Source organism: Chiloscyllium punctatum, chromosome 30 (assembly GCF_047496795.1).
Source record: "Chiloscyllium punctatum isolate Juve2018m chromosome 30, sChiPun1.3, whole genome shotgun sequence".
Taxonomy (NCBI): Eukaryota; Metazoa; Chordata; class Chondrichthyes; order Orectolobiformes; family Hemiscylliidae; genus Chiloscyllium; species Chiloscyllium punctatum.
This window is the reverse complement of record NC_092768.1, coordinates 42,394,676-42,411,529: the sequence shown is the minus strand read 5'-3', so window position 1 is coordinate 42,411,529 and position 16,854 is coordinate 42,394,676. Positions and strand designations below refer to the sequence as shown.

The window sequence follows — 16,854 nt, the reverse complement described above, 5'->3', positions numbered from 1 at the left end:
ATCTTTGATTGTGAAACTGGAAGCAGTTTTTAAAACCAATTTGCCTCGACTTTCTACAATGTCTAGCTGCAGCTTTGCAAATCTCTCTTCAATCAGATTAGTGACTTCAGGTTGAAATCACATCCAAGATTAAGGGTGCCAGGGAAACATATTTTTCAACATTATGTTGGACGAGACACGAAACTGAGACCACCGCCTCGTCTGGCTGCACATTCCGAGCACTCACCACCCTCTGTGTAAAATAAACTGGCCTGTGATTAAAATGTAATCGTCCTTTTCTTCCGTGTCTGATTTACCTGCTGCTTTCCCTGGGGTAAAGGATTCCAAATTTAAAGGGCATAGGTCTCGGGTGAGAAGGGAAAGATTTCAAAGGGATCTAGGGGGCAACTATCGCACACAGAGGGGTGCTGCGTGGACGCAATGAGCTACCAGAGGAAGTGATGGAGGTTGGTACAATTACAACATGCGAAAGGCATCTGAATGGCGAAATGAATAGGAAGGGTTCAGAGGGATAAGGGCCAAGTGCTGACAAATGGGACAAGATTAAATTAGGATACCTGGATTACTGCGGAGCAGCTGTGCGGCAGAACAAAGTGGGCTGGAGACCTGGATCAGTGCAGGGCAGCTGTGAGCCAGCACACATTGGGCTGGAGGCCTATAGTGGTGTGGTGAGGCTGAGAGGCAGAACAGAGTGGGCTGGAGGCCTGGATTAGTGTGGAGCAGCTGTGAGCCAGCACACAGTCGACTGGAGGCCTAGAGTGGTGTGGTGAGGCTGAGAGGCAGAACAGAGTGGACTGGAGACCTGGATTAGTGTGGAGCAGCTGTGAGCCAGCACACAGTGTTCTGGAGGCCTAGTGTGGTGCGGAGAGGCTGAGAGGCAGAACAGAATTGGCTGGTGGCCTGGATTAGTGTGCAGCAGCTGTAAGGAAGAATAGAGTGAGCCAGAGGCCTGGATCAGTGCACAGCAGCTGAGAGCTGAAGAAGAGCCGATGGAGAGATGCAACAGCCTTGAATGGCTGAGAGCTGGATTGGAGCTGATTCAAGGCCCAGATTAGCACAGGATGACTGAGAGCTGGATTGGAGTGGATTAGAGGCCTGGATCAGTACAGGATGGCTGAGAGCTGGATGGGACAGGATTAGAGGCCTGGGTCAGTACAGAATGGCTGAGAGCTGGATGGGACAGGATTAGAGGCCTGGGTCAGTACAGAATGGCTGAGAGCTGGATAAAGGCGGATTAGAGGGCTGTGTCAGTACAGAATGGCTGAGAGCTGGATGAGTCTGCATTAGAGGCCTGAATCAGTACAGAATTGCAGAAAGTTGGATTGGAGTGGATTAGAGGCCTGTATCTGTTCAGAATGGCTGAGAGCTGGATGGGGGCGGATTAGAGGCCTGTGTCAGTACAGAATTGCAGAAAGTTGGATTGGAGTGGATTAGAGGCCTGTATCAGGACAGAATGGCTGAGAGCTGGATGGTGGCGGATTAGAGGCCTGTGTCAGTACAGGATGGCTGAGAGCTGGATGAGGCAGGATTCGAGGCCTGGGTCACCACAGGATGGCTGAGAGCTGGATTCGGGCAGATTCGAGGCCCGGATTAGCACAGGATGACTGAGAGCTGGATAGGGGCGGATTAGAGGCCTGCATCAGTACAGAATGGCTGAGAGCTGGATGAGGCAGGATTCATGGCTTGGATCAGTACAGAATGGCAGAAAGTTGGATTGGAGTTGATTAGAGGCCTGTATCAGGACAGAATGGCTGAGAGCTGGATGGTGGCGGATTAGAGGCCTGTGTCAGTACAGGATGGCTGAGAGCTGGATGGGGGCGGATTAGAGGATTGTATCCATACAGAATGGCTGAGAGCTGGATGGTGGTGGATTAGAGGCCTGTGTCAGTACAGGATGGCTGAGAGCTGGATGGGGGCGGATTAGAGGCCTCTGTCAGTACAGAATGGCTGAGAGCTGGATGAGGCAGGATTCAAGGCTTGGATCAGTACAGAATGGCAGAAAGTTGGAGTGGAGTTGATTAGAGGCCTGTGTCAGTACAGAATGGCTGAGAGCTGGATGAGGCAGGATTCAAGGCTTGGATCAGTACAGAATGGCAGAAAGTTGGATTGGAGTTGATTAGAGGCCTGGGTCAGTACAGAATGGCTGAGAGCTGGATAAAGGCGGATTAGAGGGCTGTGTCAGTACAGAATGGCTGAGAGCTGGATGAGTCTGCATTAGAGGCCTGAATCAGTACAGAATTGCAGAAAGTTGGATTGGAGTGGATTAGAGGCCTGTATCGGTTCAGAATGGCTGAGAGCTGGATGGGGGAGGATTAGAGGCCTGTGTCAGTACAGAATTGCAGAAAGTTGGATTGGAGTGGATTAGAGGCCTGTATCAGGACAGAATGGCTGAGAGCTGGATGGTGGCGGATTAGAGGCCTGTGTCAGTACAGGATGGCTGAGAGCTGGATGGGGGCGGATTAGAGGATTGTATCCATACAGAATGGCTGAGAGCTGGATTGGAGAGTATTAGAGGCCTGTATCAGGACAGAATGGCTGAGAGCTGGATGGGACAGGATTCGAGGCCTGGGTCAGTACAGAATGGCTGAGGCCTGTATCAGTACATAATGGCTGAGAGCTGAATTGGAGCAGACTGGAGACTTGGAGCAGAGCGAAAGCGGTAATTGGACTGGAGGTGGTTGTGGAGCTGGGGGAAGCTTGCTGTGAAGGTGATAGGTACATGCAAGTGGGTGGGGGTTGGGGAGCATTGATGGGGATAGGTCAGTGTGGAGTGTGGAGTGGATAGGTGGGAAGGAAAATGGACAGGTGGGACAAGTCAAGTGGAGGGGCGCGTCTGAGATGAGGTGGGGGTGGAAGATGAGGAAACGGCTGAAGTCAACATTGATGCTGTGTGGTTGGAGGGTCCGAAGGCGGAAGATGAGGCATTGCTCCCCCCAGGCGTGAGGTGGGCTGGATTTTGCACTTTGTCGCTCAGGGTGTTGATGCCCTTGCTTGGTAGGTTGACGAAGCAGCAAATGGTGGTCAGACTTGGAGCAGATGGTGACTGAGAGCAGTTAAGTGGGAAGGTGTTTAAGTAGCATGTAGAGAGATAACGTGAGGCAATAGAGGGAAATGGTCACATATGCAGCAGAGGTATGGGGGCCGCCTAACGGTTTTAAAGTTAGGACGGATCTTGCTTGGAGAGGGAAGTTAACGGAGCCGTGAGAAGGCAAGCTGCAGTATAACAGCACTGCCTACAGAAAAAGTGCAATTTAGATTCTGCCATTAGTTTGTATATCAGGGGAGAGCGCGAACGCAGTCCCCCACTACCACAAATTTTGCAGTCGAGTATCCCGCATTTGGGGACATCGCAGGCGTCAGCACACCCAAAGTGCAATGGGATAGCCTCATCCTGGGAGCGCCACCTCACTGATCATGTCAGCTCCCCTGCCAGGTAAGTATGCTCAGCGCTCACACTCGCTCACACCCCACAACAGCCGCTCCCTCTCACTCTCACACTCACTCACTTTTGCAACATCGGACATTCACTTACTCAACCTGCCCTGCCTGTCGATCAGCTTCATTCTTCAAATGGATCACCGAATGTCTCCAGGACTCCCGTTTTACTCAAATACCACCCACGGCTGCGCCTGCACTGCTTATCTGCATGTATCCCTTCAAAGGACGCGCCCCGCCCCTGTTTCCTTCAGGCTGCCTCCTGATTCGCGGAAAAAGAGGAAGGAAAGTTCCAACTTTCTTTTCAAACACTCGTCCGAATTTGATGTCAACGCGAATAAAAGCAACTTACAATCTTTGATTGTGAAACTGGAAGCAGTTTTTAAAACCAATTTGCCTCGACTTTCTACAATGTCTAGCTGCAGCTTTGCAAATCTCTCTTCAATCAGATTAGTGACTTCAGGTTGAAATCACATCCAAGATTAAGGGTGCCAGGGAAACATATTTTTCAACATTATGTTGGACGAGACACGAAACTGAGACCACCGCCTCGTCTGGCTGCACATTCCGAGCACTCACCACCCTCTGTGTAAAATAAACTGGCCTGTGATTAAAATGTAATCGTCCTTTTCTTCCGTGTCTGATTTACCTGCTGCTTTCCCTGGGGTAAAGGATTCCAAATTTAAAGGGCATAGGTCTCGGGTGAGAAGGGAAAGATTTCAAAGGGATCTAGGGGGCAACTATCGCACACAGAGGGGTGCTGCGTGGACGCAATGAGCTACCAGAGGAAGTGATGGAGGTTGGTACAATTACAACATGCGAAAGGCATCTGAATGGCGAAATGAATAGGAAGGGTTCAGAGGGATAAGGGCCAAGTGCTGACAAATGGGACAAGATTAAATTAGGATACCTGGATTACTGCGGAGCAGCTGTGCGGCAGAACAAAGTGGGCTGGAGACCTGGATCAGTGCAGGGCAGCTGTGAGCCAGCACACATTGGGCTGGAGGCCTATAGTGGTGTGGTGAGGCTGAGAGGCAGAACAGAGTGGGCTGGAGGCCTGGATTAGTGTGGAGCAGCTGTGAGCCAGCACACAGTCGACTGGAGGCCTAGAGTGGTGTGGTGAGGCTGAGAGGCAGAACAGAGTGGACTGGAGACCTGGATTAGTGTGGAGCAGCTGTGAGCCAGCACACAGTGTTCTGGAGGCCTAGTGTGGTGCGGAGAGGCTGAGAGGCAGAACAGAATTGGCTGGTGGCCTGGATTAGTGTGCAGCAGCTGTAAGGAAGAATAGAGTGAGCCAGAGGCCTGGATCAGTGCACAGCAGCTGAGAGCTGAAGAAGAGCCGATGGAGAGATGCAACAGCCTTGAATGGCTGAGAGCTGGATTGGAGCTGATTCAAGGCCCAGATTAGCACAGGATGACTGAGAGCTGGATTGGAGTGGATTAGAGGCCTGGATCAGTACAGGATGGCTGAGAGCTGGATGGGACAGGATTAGAGGCCTGGGTCAGTACAGAATGGCTGAGAGCTGGATGGGACAGGATTAGAGGCCTGGGTCAGTACAGAATGGCTGAGAGCTGGATAAAGGCGGATTAGAGGGCTGTGTCAGTACAGAATGGCTGAGAGCTGGATGAGTCTGCATTAGAGGCCTGAATCAGTACAGAATTGCAGAAAGTTGGATTGGAGTGGATTAGAGGCCTGTATCTGTTCAGAATGGCTGAGAGCTGGATGGGGGCGGATTAGAGGCCTGTGTCAGTACAGAATTGCAGAAAGTTGGATTGGAGTGGATTAGAGGCCTGTATCAGGACAGAATGGCTGAGAGCTGGATGGTGGCGGATTAGAGGCCTGTGTCAGTACAGGATGGCTGAGAGCTGGATGAGGCAGGATTCGAGGCCTGGGTCACCACAGGATGGCTGAGAGCTGGATTCGGGCAGATTCGAGGCCCGGATTAGCACAGGATGACTGAGAGCTGGATAGGGGCGGATTAGAGGCCTGCATCAGTACAGAATGGCTGAGAGCTGGATGAGGCAGGATTCATGGCTTGGATCAGTACAGAATGGCAGAAAGTTGGATTGGAGTTGATTAGAGGCCTGTATCAGGACAGAATGGCTGAGAGCTGGATGGTGGCGGATTAGAGGCCTGTGTCAGTACAGGATGGCTGAGAGCTGGATGGGGGCGGATTAGAGGATTGTATCCATACAGAATGGCTGAGAGCTGGATGGTGGTGGATTAGAGGCCTGTGTCAGTACAGGATGGCTGAGAGCTGGATGGGGGCGGATTAGAGGCCTCTGTCAGTACAGAATGGCTGAGAGCTGGATGAGGCAGGATTCAAGGCTTGGATCAGTACAGAATGGCAGAAAGTTGGAGTGGAGTTGATTAGAGGCCTGTGTCAGTACAGAATGGCTGAGAGCTGGATGAGGCAGGATTCAAGGCTTGGATCAGTACAGAATGGCAGAAAGTTGGATTGGAGTTGATTAGAGGCCTGGGTCAGTACAGAATGGCTGAGAGCTGGATAAAGGCGGATTAGAGGGCTGTGTCAGTACAGAATGGCTGAGAGCTGGATGAGTCTGCATTAGAGGCCTGAATCAGTACAGAATTGCAGAAAGTTGGATTGGAGTGGATTAGAGGCCTGTATCGGTTCAGAATGGCTGAGAGCTGGATGGGGGAGGATTAGAGGCCTGTGTCAGTACAGAATTGCAGAAAGTTGGATTGGAGTGGATTAGAGGCCTGTATCAGGACAGAATGGCTGAGAGCTGGATGGTGGCGGATTAGAGGCCTGTGTCAGTACAGGATGGCTGAGAGCTGGATGGGGGCGGATTAGAGGATTGTATCCATACAGAATGGCTGAGAGCTGGATTGGAGAGTATTAGAGGCCTGTATCAGGACAGAATGGCTGAGAGCTGGATGGGACAGGATTCGAGGCCTGGGTCAGTACAGAATGGCTGAGGCCTGTATCAGTACATAATGGCTGAGAGCTGAATTGGAGCAGACTGGAGACTTGGAGCAGAGCGAAAGCGGTAATTGGACTGGAGGTGGTTGTGGAGCTGGGGGAAGCTTGCTGTGAAGGTGATAGGTACATGCAAGTGGGTGGGGGTTGGGGAGCATTGATGGGGATAGGTCAGTGTGGAGTGTGGAGTGGATAGGTGGGAAGGAAAATGGACAGGTGGGACAAGTCAAGTGGAGGGGCGCGTCTGAGATGAGGTGGGGGTGGAAGATGAGGAAACGGCTGAAGTCAACATTGATGCTGTGTGGTTGGAGGGTCCGAAGGCGGAAGATGAGGCATTGCTCCCCCCAGGCGTGAGGTGGGCTGGATTTTGCACTTTGTCGCTCAGGGTGTTGATGCCCTTGCTTGGTAGGTTGACGAAGCAGCAAATGGTGGTCAGACTTGGAGCAGATGGTGACTGAGAGCAGTTAAGTGGGAAGGTGTTTAAGTAGCATGTAGAGAGATAACGTGAGGCAATAGAGGGAAATGGTCACATATGCAGCAGAGGTATGGGGGCCGCCTAACGGTTTTAAAGTTAGGACGGATCTTGCTTGGAGAGGGAAGTTAACGGAGCCGTGAGGAGGCAAGCTGCAGTATAACAGCACTGCCTACAGAAAAAGTGCAATTTACATTCTGCCATTAGTTTGTATATCAGGGGAGAGCGCGAACGCAGTCCCCCACTACCACAAATTTTGCAGTCGAGTATCCCGCATTTGGGGACATCGCAGGCGTCAGCACACCCAAAGTGCAATGGGATAGCCTCATCCTGGGAGCGCCACCGCACTGATCATGTCAGCTCCCCTGCCAGGTAAGTATGCTCAGCGCTCACACTCGCTCACACCCCACAACAGCCGCTCCCTCTCACTCTCACACTCACTCACTTTTGCAACATCGGACATTCACTTACTCAACCTGCCCTGCCTGTCGATCAGCTTCATTCTTCAAATGGATCACCGAATGTCTCCAGGACTCCCGTTTTACTCAAATACCACCCACGGCTGCGCCTGCACTGCTTATCTGCATGTATCCCTTCAAAGGACGCGCCCCGCCCCTGTTTCCTTCAGGCTGCCTCCTGATTCGCGGAAAAAGAGGAAGGAAAGTTCCAACTTTCTTTTCAAACACTCGTCCGAATTTGATGTCAACGCGAATAAAAGCAACTTACAATCTTTGATTGTGAAACTGGAAGCAGTTTTTAAAACCAATTTGCCTCGACTTTCTACAATGTCTAGCTGCAGCTTTGCAAATCTCTCTTCAATCAGATTAGTGACTTCAGGTTGAAATCACATCCAAGATTAAGGGTGCCAGGGAAACATATTTTTCAACATTATGTTGGACGAGACACGAAACTGAGACCACCGCCTCGTCTGGCTGCACATTCCGAGCACTCACCACCCTCTGTGTAAAATAAACTGGCCTGTGATTAAAATGTAATCGTCCTTTTCTTCCGTGTCTGATTTACCTGCTGCTTTCCCTGGGGTAAAGGATTCCAAATTTAAAGGGCATAGGTCTCGGGTGAGAAGGGAAAGATTTCAAAGGGATCTAGGGGGCAACTATCGCACACAGAGGGGTGCTGCGTGGACGCAATGAGCTACCAGAGGAAGTGATGGAGGTTGGTACAATTACAACATGCGAAAGGCATCTGAATGGCGAAATGAATAGGAAGGGTTCAGAGGGATAAGGGCCAAGTGCTGACAAATGGGACAAGATTAAATTAGGATACCTGGATTACTGCGGAGCAGCTGTGCGGCAGAACAAAGTGGGCTGGAGACCTGGATCAGTGCAGGGCAGCTGTGAGCCAGCACACATTGGGCTGGAGGCCTATAGTGGTGTGGTGAGGCTGAGAGGCAGAACAGAGTGGGCTGGAGGCCTGGATTAGTGTGGAGCAGCTGTGAGCCAGCACACAGTCGACTGGAGGCCTAGAGTGGTGTGGTGAGGCTGAGAGGCAGAACAGAGTGGACTGGAGACCTGGATTAGTGTGGAGCAGCTGTGAGCCAGCACACAGTGTTCTGGAGGCCTAGTGTGGTGCGGAGAGGCTGAGAGGCAGAACAGAATTGGCTGGTGGCCTGGATTAGTGTGCAGCAGCTGTAAGGAAGAATAGAGTGAGCCAGAGGCCTGGATCAGTGCACAGCAGCTGAGAGCTGAAGAAGAGCCGATGGAGAGATGCAACAGCCTTGAATGGCTGAGAGCTGGATTGGAGCTGATTCAAGGCCCAGATTAGCACAGGATGACTGAGAGCTGGATTGGAGTGGATTAGAGGCCTGGATCAGTACAGGATGGCTGAGAGCTGGATGGGACAGGATTAGAGGCCTGGGTCAGTACAGAATGGCTGAGAGCTGGATGGGACAGGATTAGAGGCCTGGGTCAGTACAGAATGGCTGAGAGCTGGATAAAGGCGGATTAGAGGGCTGTGTCAGTACAGAATGGCTGAGAGCTGGATGAGTCTGCATTAGAGGCCTGAATCAGTACAGAATTGCAGAAAGTTGGATTGGAGTGGATTAGAGGCCTGTATCTGTTCAGAATGGCTGAGAGCTGGATGGGGGCGGATTAGAGGCCTGTGTCAGTACAGAATTGCAGAAAGTTGGATTGGAGTGGATTAGAGGCCTGTATCAGGACAGAATGGCTGAGAGCTGGATGGTGGCGGATTAGAGGCCTGTGTCAGTACAGGATGGCTGAGAGCTGGATGAGGCAGGATTCGAGGCCTGGGTCACCACAGGATGGCTGAGAGCTGGATTCGGGCAGATTCGAGGCCCGGATTAGCACAGGATGACTGAGAGCTGGATAGGGGCGGATTAGAGGCCTGCATCAGTACAGAATGGCTGAGAGCTGGATGAGGCAGGATTCATGGCTTGGATCAGTACAGAATGGCAGAAAGTTGGATTGGAGTTGATTAGAGGCCTGTATCAGGACAGAATGGCTGAGAGCTGGATGGTGGCGGATTAGAGGCCTGTGTCAGTACAGGATGGCTGAGAGCTGGATGGGGGCGGATTAGAGGATTGTATCCATACAGAATGGCTGAGAGCTGGATGGTGGTGGATTAGAGGCCTGTGTCAGTACAGGATGGCTGAGAGCTGGATGGGGGCGGATTAGAGGCCTCTGTCAGTACAGAATGGCTGAGAGCTGGATGAGGCAGGATTCAAGGCTTGGATCAGTACAGAATGGCAGAAAGTTGGAGTGGAGTTGATTAGAGGCCTGTGTCAGTACAGAATGGCTGAGAGCTGGATGAGGCAGGATTCAAGGCTTGGATCAGTACAGAATGGCAGAAAGTTGGATTGGAGTTGATTAGAGGCCTGGGTCAGTACAGAATGGCTGAGAGCTGGATAAAGGCGGATTAGAGGGCTGTGTCAGTACAGAATGGCTGAGAGCTGGATGAGTCTGCATTAGAGGCCTGAATCAGTACAGAATTGCAGAAAGTTGGATTGGAGTGGATTAGAGGCCTGTATCGGTTCAGAATGGCTGAGAGCTGGATGGGGGAGGATTAGAGGCCTGTGTCAGTACAGAATTGCAGAAAGTTGGATTGGAGTGGATTAGAGGCCTGTATCAGGACAGAATGGCTGAGAGCTGGATGGTGGCGGATTAGAGGCCTGTGTCAGTACAGGATGGCTGAGAGCTGGATGGGGGCGGATTAGAGGATTGTATCCATACAGAATGGCTGAGAGCTGGATTGGAGAGTATTAGAGGCCTGTATCAGGACAGAATGGCTGAGAGCTGGATGGGACAGGATTCGAGGCCTGGGTCAGTACAGAATGGCTGAGGCCTGTATCAGTACATAATGGCTGAGAGCTGAATTGGAGCAGACTGGAGACTTGGAGCAGAGCGAAAGCGGTAATTGGACTGGAGGTGGTTGTGGAGCTGGGGGAAGCTTGCTGTGAAGGTGATAGGTACATGCAAGTGGGTGGGGGTTGGGGAGCATTGATGGGGATAGGTCAGTGTGGAGTGTGGAGTGGATAGGTGGGAAGGAAAATGGACAGGTGGGACAAGTCAAGTGGAGGGGCGCGTCTGAGATGAGGTGGGGGTGGAAGATGAGGAAACGGCTGAAGTCAACATTGATGCTGTGTGGTTGGAGGGTCCGAAGGCGGAAGATGAGGCATTGCTCCCCCCAGGCGTGAGGTGGGCTGGATTTTGCACTTTGTCGCTCAGGGTGTTGATGCCCTTGCTTGGTAGGTTGACGAAGCAGCAAATGGTGGTCAGACTTGGAGCAGATGGTGACTGAGAGCAGTTAAGTGGGAAGGTGTTTAAGTAGCATGTAGAGAGATAACGTGAGGCAATAGAGGGAAATGGTCACATATGCAGCAGAGGTATGGGGGCCGCCTAACGGTTTTAAAGTTAGGACGGATCTTGCTTGGAGAGGGAAGTTAACGGAGCCGTGAGAAGGCAAGCTGCAGTATAACAGCACTGCCTACAGAAAAAGTGCAATTTAGATTCTGCCATTAGTTTGTATATCAGGGGAGAGCGCGAACGCAGTCCCCCACTACCACAAATTTTGCAGTCGAGTATCCCGCATTTGGGGACATCGCAGGCGTCAGCACACCCAAAGTGCAATGGGATAGCCTCATCCTGGGAGCGCCACCGCACTGATCATGTCAGCTCCCCTGCCAGGTAAGTATGCTCAGCGCTCACACTCGCTCACACCCCACAACAGCCGCTCCCTCTCACTCTCACACTCACTCACTTTTGCAACATCGGACATTCACTTACTCAACCTGCCCTGCCTGTCGATCAGCTTCATTCTTCAAATGGATCACCGAATGTCTCCAGGACTCCCGTTTTACTCAAATACCACCCACGGCTGCGCCTGCACTGCTTATCTGCATGTATCCCTTCAAAGGACGCGCCCCGCCCCTGTTTCCTTCAGGCTGCCTCCTGATTCGCGGAAAAAGAGGAAGGAAAGTTCCAACTTTCTTTTCAAACACTCGTCCGAATTTGATGTCAACGCGAATAAAAGCAACTTACAATCTTTGATTGTGAAACTGGAAGCAGTTTTTAAAACCAATTTGCCTCGACTTTCTACAATGTCTAGCTGCAGCTTTGCAAATCTCTCTTCAATCAGATTAGTGACTTCAGGTTGAAATCACATCCAAGATTAAGGGTGCCAGGGAAACATATTTTTCAACATTATGTTGGACGAGACACGAAACTGAGACCACCGCCTCGTCTGGCTGCACATTCCGAGCACTCACCACCCTCTGTGTAAAATAAACTGGCCTGTGATTAAAATGTAATCGTCCTTTTCTTCCGTGTCTGATTTACCTGCTGCTTTCCCTGGGGTAAAGGATTCCAAATTTAAAGGGCATAGGTCTCGGGTGAGAAGGGAAAGATTTCAAAGGGATCTAGGGGGCAACTATCGCACACAGAGGGGTGCTGCGTGGACGCAATGAGCTACCAGAGGAAGTGATGGAGGTTGGTACAATTACAACATGCGAAAGGCATCTGAATGGCGAAATGAATAGGAAGGGTTCAGAGGGATAAGGGCCAAGTGCTGACAAATGGGACAAGATTAAATTAGGATACCTGGATTACTGCGGAGCAGCTGTGCGGCAGAACAAAGTGGGCTGGAGACCTGGATCAGTGCAGGGCAGCTGTGAGCCAGCACACATTGGGCTGGAGGCCTATAGTGGTGTGGTGAGGCTGAGAGGCAGAACAGAGTGGGCTGGAGGCCTGGATTAGTGTGGAGCAGCTGTGAGCCAGCACACAGTCGACTGGAGGCCTAGAGTGGTGTGGTGAGGCTGAGAGGCAGAACAGAGTGGACTGGAGACCTGGATTAGTGTGGAGCAGCTGTGAGCCAGCACACAGTGTTCTGGAGGCCTAGTGTGGTGCGGAGAGGCTGAGAGGCAGAACAGAATTGGCTGGTGGCCTGGATTAGTGTGCAGCAGCTGTAAGGAAGAATAGAGTGAGCCAGAGGCCTGGATCAGTGCACAGCAGCTGAGAGCTGAAGAAGAGCCGATGGAGAGATGCAACAGCCTTGAATGGCTGAGAGCTGGATTGGAGCTGATTCAAGGCCCAGATTAGCACAGGATGACTGAGAGCTGGATTGGAGTGGATTAGAGGCCTGGATCAGTACAGGATGGCTGAGAGCTGGATGGGACAGGATTAGAGGCCTGGGTCAGTACAGAATGGCTGAGAGCTGGATGGGACAGGATTAGAGGCCTGGGTCAGTACAGAATGGCTGAGAGCTGGATAAAGGCGGATTAGAGGGCTGTGTCAGTACAGAATGGCTGAGAGCTGGATGAGTCTGCATTAGAGGCCTGAATCAGTACAGAATTGCAGAAAGTTGGATTGGAGTGGATTAGAGGCCTGTATCTGTTCAGAATGGCTGAGAGCTGGATGGGGGCGGATTAGAGGCCTGTGTCAGTACAGAATTGCAGAAAGTTGGATTGGAGTGGATTAGAGGCCTGTATCAGGACAGAATGGCTGAGAGCTGGATGGTGGCGGATTAGAGGCCTGTGTCAGTACAGGATGGCTGAGAGCTGGATGAGGCAGGATTCGAGGCCTGGGTCACCACAGGATGGCTGAGAGCTGGATTCGGGCAGATTCGAGGCCCGGATTAGCACAGGATGACTGAGAGCTGGATAGGGGCGGATTAGAGGCCTGCATCAGTACAGAATGGCTGAGAGCTGGATGAGGCAGGATTCATGGCTTGGATCAGTACAGAATGGCAGAAAGTTGGATTGGAGTTGATTAGAGGCCTGTATCAGGACAGAATGGCTGAGAGCTGGATGGTGGCGGATTAGAGGCCTGTGTCAGTACAGGATGGCTGAGAGCTGGATGGGGGCGGATTAGAGGATTGTATCCATACAGAATGGCTGAGAGCTGGATGGTGGTGGATTAGAGGCCTGTGTCAGTACAGGATGGCTGAGAGCTGGATGGGGGCGGATTAGAGGCCTCTGTCAGTACAGAATGGCTGAGAGCTGGATGAGGCAGGATTCAAGGCTTGGATCAGTACAGAATGGCAGAAAGTTGGAGTGGAGTTGATTAGAGGCCTGTGTCAGTACAGAATGGCTGAGAGCTGGATGAGGCAGGATTCAAGGCTTGGATCAGTACAGAATGGCAGAAAGTTGGATTGGAGTTGATTAGAGGCCTGGGTCAGTACAGAATGGCTGAGAGCTGGATAAAGGCGGATTAGAGGGCTGTGTCAGTACAGAATGGCTGAGAGCTGGATGAGTCTGCATTAGAGGCCTGAATCAGTACAGAATTGCAGAAAGTTGGATTGGAGTGGATTAGAGGCCTGTATCGGTTCAGAATGGCTGAGAGCTGGATGGGGGAGGATTAGAGGCCTGTGTCAGTACAGAATTGCAGAAAGTTGGATTGGAGTGGATTAGAGGCCTGTATCAGGACAGAATGGCTGAGAGCTGGATGGTGGCGGATTAGAGGCCTGTGTCAGTACAGGATGGCTGAGAGCTGGATGGGGGCGGATTAGAGGATTGTATCCATACAGAATGGCTGAGAGCTGGATTGGAGAGTATTAGAGGCCTGTATCAGGACAGAATGGCTGAGAGCTGGATGGGACAGGATTCGAGGCCTGGGTCAGTACAGAATGGCTGAGGCCTGTATCAGTACATAATGGCTGAGAGCTGAATTGGAGCAGACTGGAGACTTGGAGCAGAGCGAAAGCGGTAATTGGACTGGAGGTGGTTGTGGAGCTGGGGGAAGCTTGCTGTGAAGGTGATAGGTAGATGCAAGTGGGTGGGGGTTGGGGAGCATTGATGGGGATAGGTCAGTGTGGAGTGTGGAGTGGATAGGTGGGAAGGAAAATGGACAGGTGGGACAAGTCAAGTGGAGGGGCGCGTCTGAGATGAGGTGGGGGTGGAAGATGAGGAAACGGCTGAAGTCAACATTGATGCTGTGTGGTTGGAGGGTCCGAAGGCGGAAGATGAGGCATTGCTCCCCCCAGGCGTGAGGTGGGCTGGATTTTGCACTTTGTCGCTCAGGGTGTTGATGCCCTTGCTTGGTAGGTTGACGAAGCAGCAAATGGTGGTCAGACTTGGAGCAGATGGTGACTGAGAGCAGTTAAGTGGGAAGGTGTTTAAGTAGCATGTAGAGAGATAACGTGAGGCAATAGAGGGAAATGGTCACATATGCAGCAGAGGTATGGGGGCCGCCTAACGGTTTTAAAGTTAGGACGGATCTTGCTTGGAGAGGGAAGTTAACGGAGCCGTGAGAAGGCAAGCTGCAGTATAACAGCACTGCCTACAGAAAAAGTGCAATTTAGATTCTGCCATTAGTTTGTATATCAGGGGAGAGCGCGAACGCAGTCCCCCACTACCACAAATTTTGCAGTCGAGTATCCCGCATTTGGGGACATCGCAGGCGTCAGCACACCCAAAGTGCAATGGGATAGCCTCATCCTGGGAGCGCCACCGCACTGATCATGTCAGCTCCCCTGCCAGGTAAGTATGCTCAGCGCTCACACTCGCTCACACCCCACAACAGCCGCTCCCTCTCACTCTCACACTCACTCACTTTTGCAACATCGGACATTCACTTACTCAACCTGCCCTGCCTGTCGATCAGCTTCATTCTTCAAATGGATCACCGAATGTCTCCAGGACTCCCGTTTTACTCAAATACCACCCACGGCTGCGCCTGCACTGCTTATCTGCATGTATCCCTTCAAAGGACGCGCCCCGCCCCTGTTTCCTTCAGGCTGCCTCCTGATTCGCGGAAAAAGAGGAAGGAAAGTTCCAACTTTCTTTTCAAACACTCGTCCGAATTTGATGTCAACGCGAATAAAAGCAACTTACAATCTTTGATTGTGAAACTGGAAGCAGTTTTTAAAACCAATTTGCCTCGACTTTCTACAATGTCTAGCTGCAGCTTTGCAAATCTCTCTTCAATCAGATTAGTGACTTCAGGTTGAAATCACATCCAAGATTAAGGGTGCCAGGGAAACATATTTTTCAACATTATGTTGGACGAGACACGAAACTGAGACCACCGCCTCGTCTGGCTGCACATTCCGAGCACTCACCACCCTCTGTGTAAAATAAACTGGCCTGTGATTAAAATGTAATCGTCCTTTTCTTCCGTGTCTGATTTACCTGCTGCTTTCCCTGGGGTAAAGGATTCCAAATTTAAAGGGCATAGGTCTCGGGTGAGAAGGGAAAGATTTCAAAGGGATCTAGGGGGCAACTATCGCACACAGAGGGGTGCTGCGTGGACGCAATGAGCTACCAGAGGAAGTGATGGAGGTTGGTACAATTACAACATGCGAAAGGCATCTGAATGGCGAAATGAATAGGAAGGGTTCAGAGGGATAAGGGCCAAGTGCTGACAAATGGGACAAGATTAAATTAGGATACCTGGATTACTGCGGAGCAGCTGTGCGGCAGAACAAAGTGGGCTGGAGACCTGGATCAGTGCAGGGCAGCTGTGAGCCAGCACACATTGGGCTGGAGGCCTATAGTGGTGTGGTGAGGCTGAGAGGCAGAACAGAGTGGGCTGGAGGCCTGGATTAGTGTGGAGCAGCTGTGAGCCAGCACACAGTCGACTGGAGGCCTAGAGTGGTGTGGTGAGGCTGAGAGGCAGAACAGAGTGGACTGGAGACCTGGATTAGTGTGGAGCAGCTGTGAGCCAGCACACAGTGTTCTGGAGGCCTAGTGTGGTGCGGAGAGGCTGAGAGGCAGAACAGAATTGGCTGGTGGCCTGGATTAGTGTGCAGCAGCTGTAAGGAAGAATAGAGTGAGCCAGAGGCCTGGATCAGTGCACAGCAGCTGAGAGCTGAAGAAGAGCCGATGGAGAGATGCAACAGCCTTGAATGGCTGAGAGCTGGATTGGAGCTGATTCAAGGCCCAGATTAGCACAGGATGACTGAGAGCTGGATTGGAGTGGATTAGAGGCCTGGATCAGTACAGGATGGCTGAGAGCTGGATGGGACAGGATTAGAGGCCTGGGTCAGTACAGAATGGCTGAGAGCTGGATGGGACAGGATTAGAGGCCTGGGTCAGTACAGAATGGCTGAGAGCTGGATAAAGGCGGATTAGAGGGCTGTGTCAGTACAGAATGGCTGAGAGCTGGATGAGTCTGCATTAGAGGCCTGAATCAGTACAGAATTGCAGAAAGTTGGATTGGAGTGGATTAGAGGCCTGTATCTGTTCAGAATGGCTGAGAGCTGGATGGGGGCGGATTAGAGGCCTGTGTCAGTACAGAATTGCAGAAAGTTGGATTGGAGTGGATTAGAGGCCTGTATCAGGACAGAATGGCTGAGAGCTGGATGGTGGCGGATTAGAGGCCTGTGTCAGTACAGGATGGCTGAGAGCTGGATGAGGCAGGATTCGAGGCCTGGGTCACCACAGGATGGCTGAGAGCTGGATTCGGGCAGATTCGAGGCCCGGATTAGCACAGGATGACTGAGAGCTGGATAGGGGCGGATTAGAGGCCTGCATCAGTACAGAATGGCTGAGAGCTGGATGAGGCAGGATTCATGGCTTGGATCAGTACAGAATGG

The 16,854-nt window shown here is 51.6% G+C and overlaps 4 non-coding genes across 4 annotated transcripts; all 4 read right to left on the bottom strand.

The window, feature by feature from the left end:
• Positions 1-3,277: 3,277 nt before the first annotated feature.
• Positions 3,278-3,441, bottom strand: LOC140455872 (U1 spliceosomal RNA). The gene has a single exon (XR_011953090.1). It is a non-coding gene; the product is annotated as a U1 spliceosomal RNA (small nuclear RNA).
• Positions 3,442-7,065: 3,624 nt separating this feature from the next.
• LOC140455706 (U1 spliceosomal RNA) lies at positions 7,066-7,229 on the bottom strand. Its single transcript, XR_011952970.1, has one exon. It is a non-coding gene; the product is annotated as a U1 spliceosomal RNA (small nuclear RNA).
• Positions 7,230-10,853: 3,624 nt separating this feature from the next.
• Positions 10,854-11,017, bottom strand: LOC140455705 (U1 spliceosomal RNA). Its single transcript, XR_011952969.1, has one exon. It is a non-coding gene; the product is annotated as a U1 spliceosomal RNA (small nuclear RNA).
• A 3,624-nt stretch (positions 11,018-14,641) lies between these two features.
• Positions 14,642-14,805, bottom strand: LOC140455704 (U1 spliceosomal RNA). Its single transcript, XR_011952968.1, has one exon. It is a non-coding gene; the product is annotated as a U1 spliceosomal RNA (small nuclear RNA).
• Between the last annotated feature and the right edge of the window lie 2,049 nt (positions 14,806-16,854).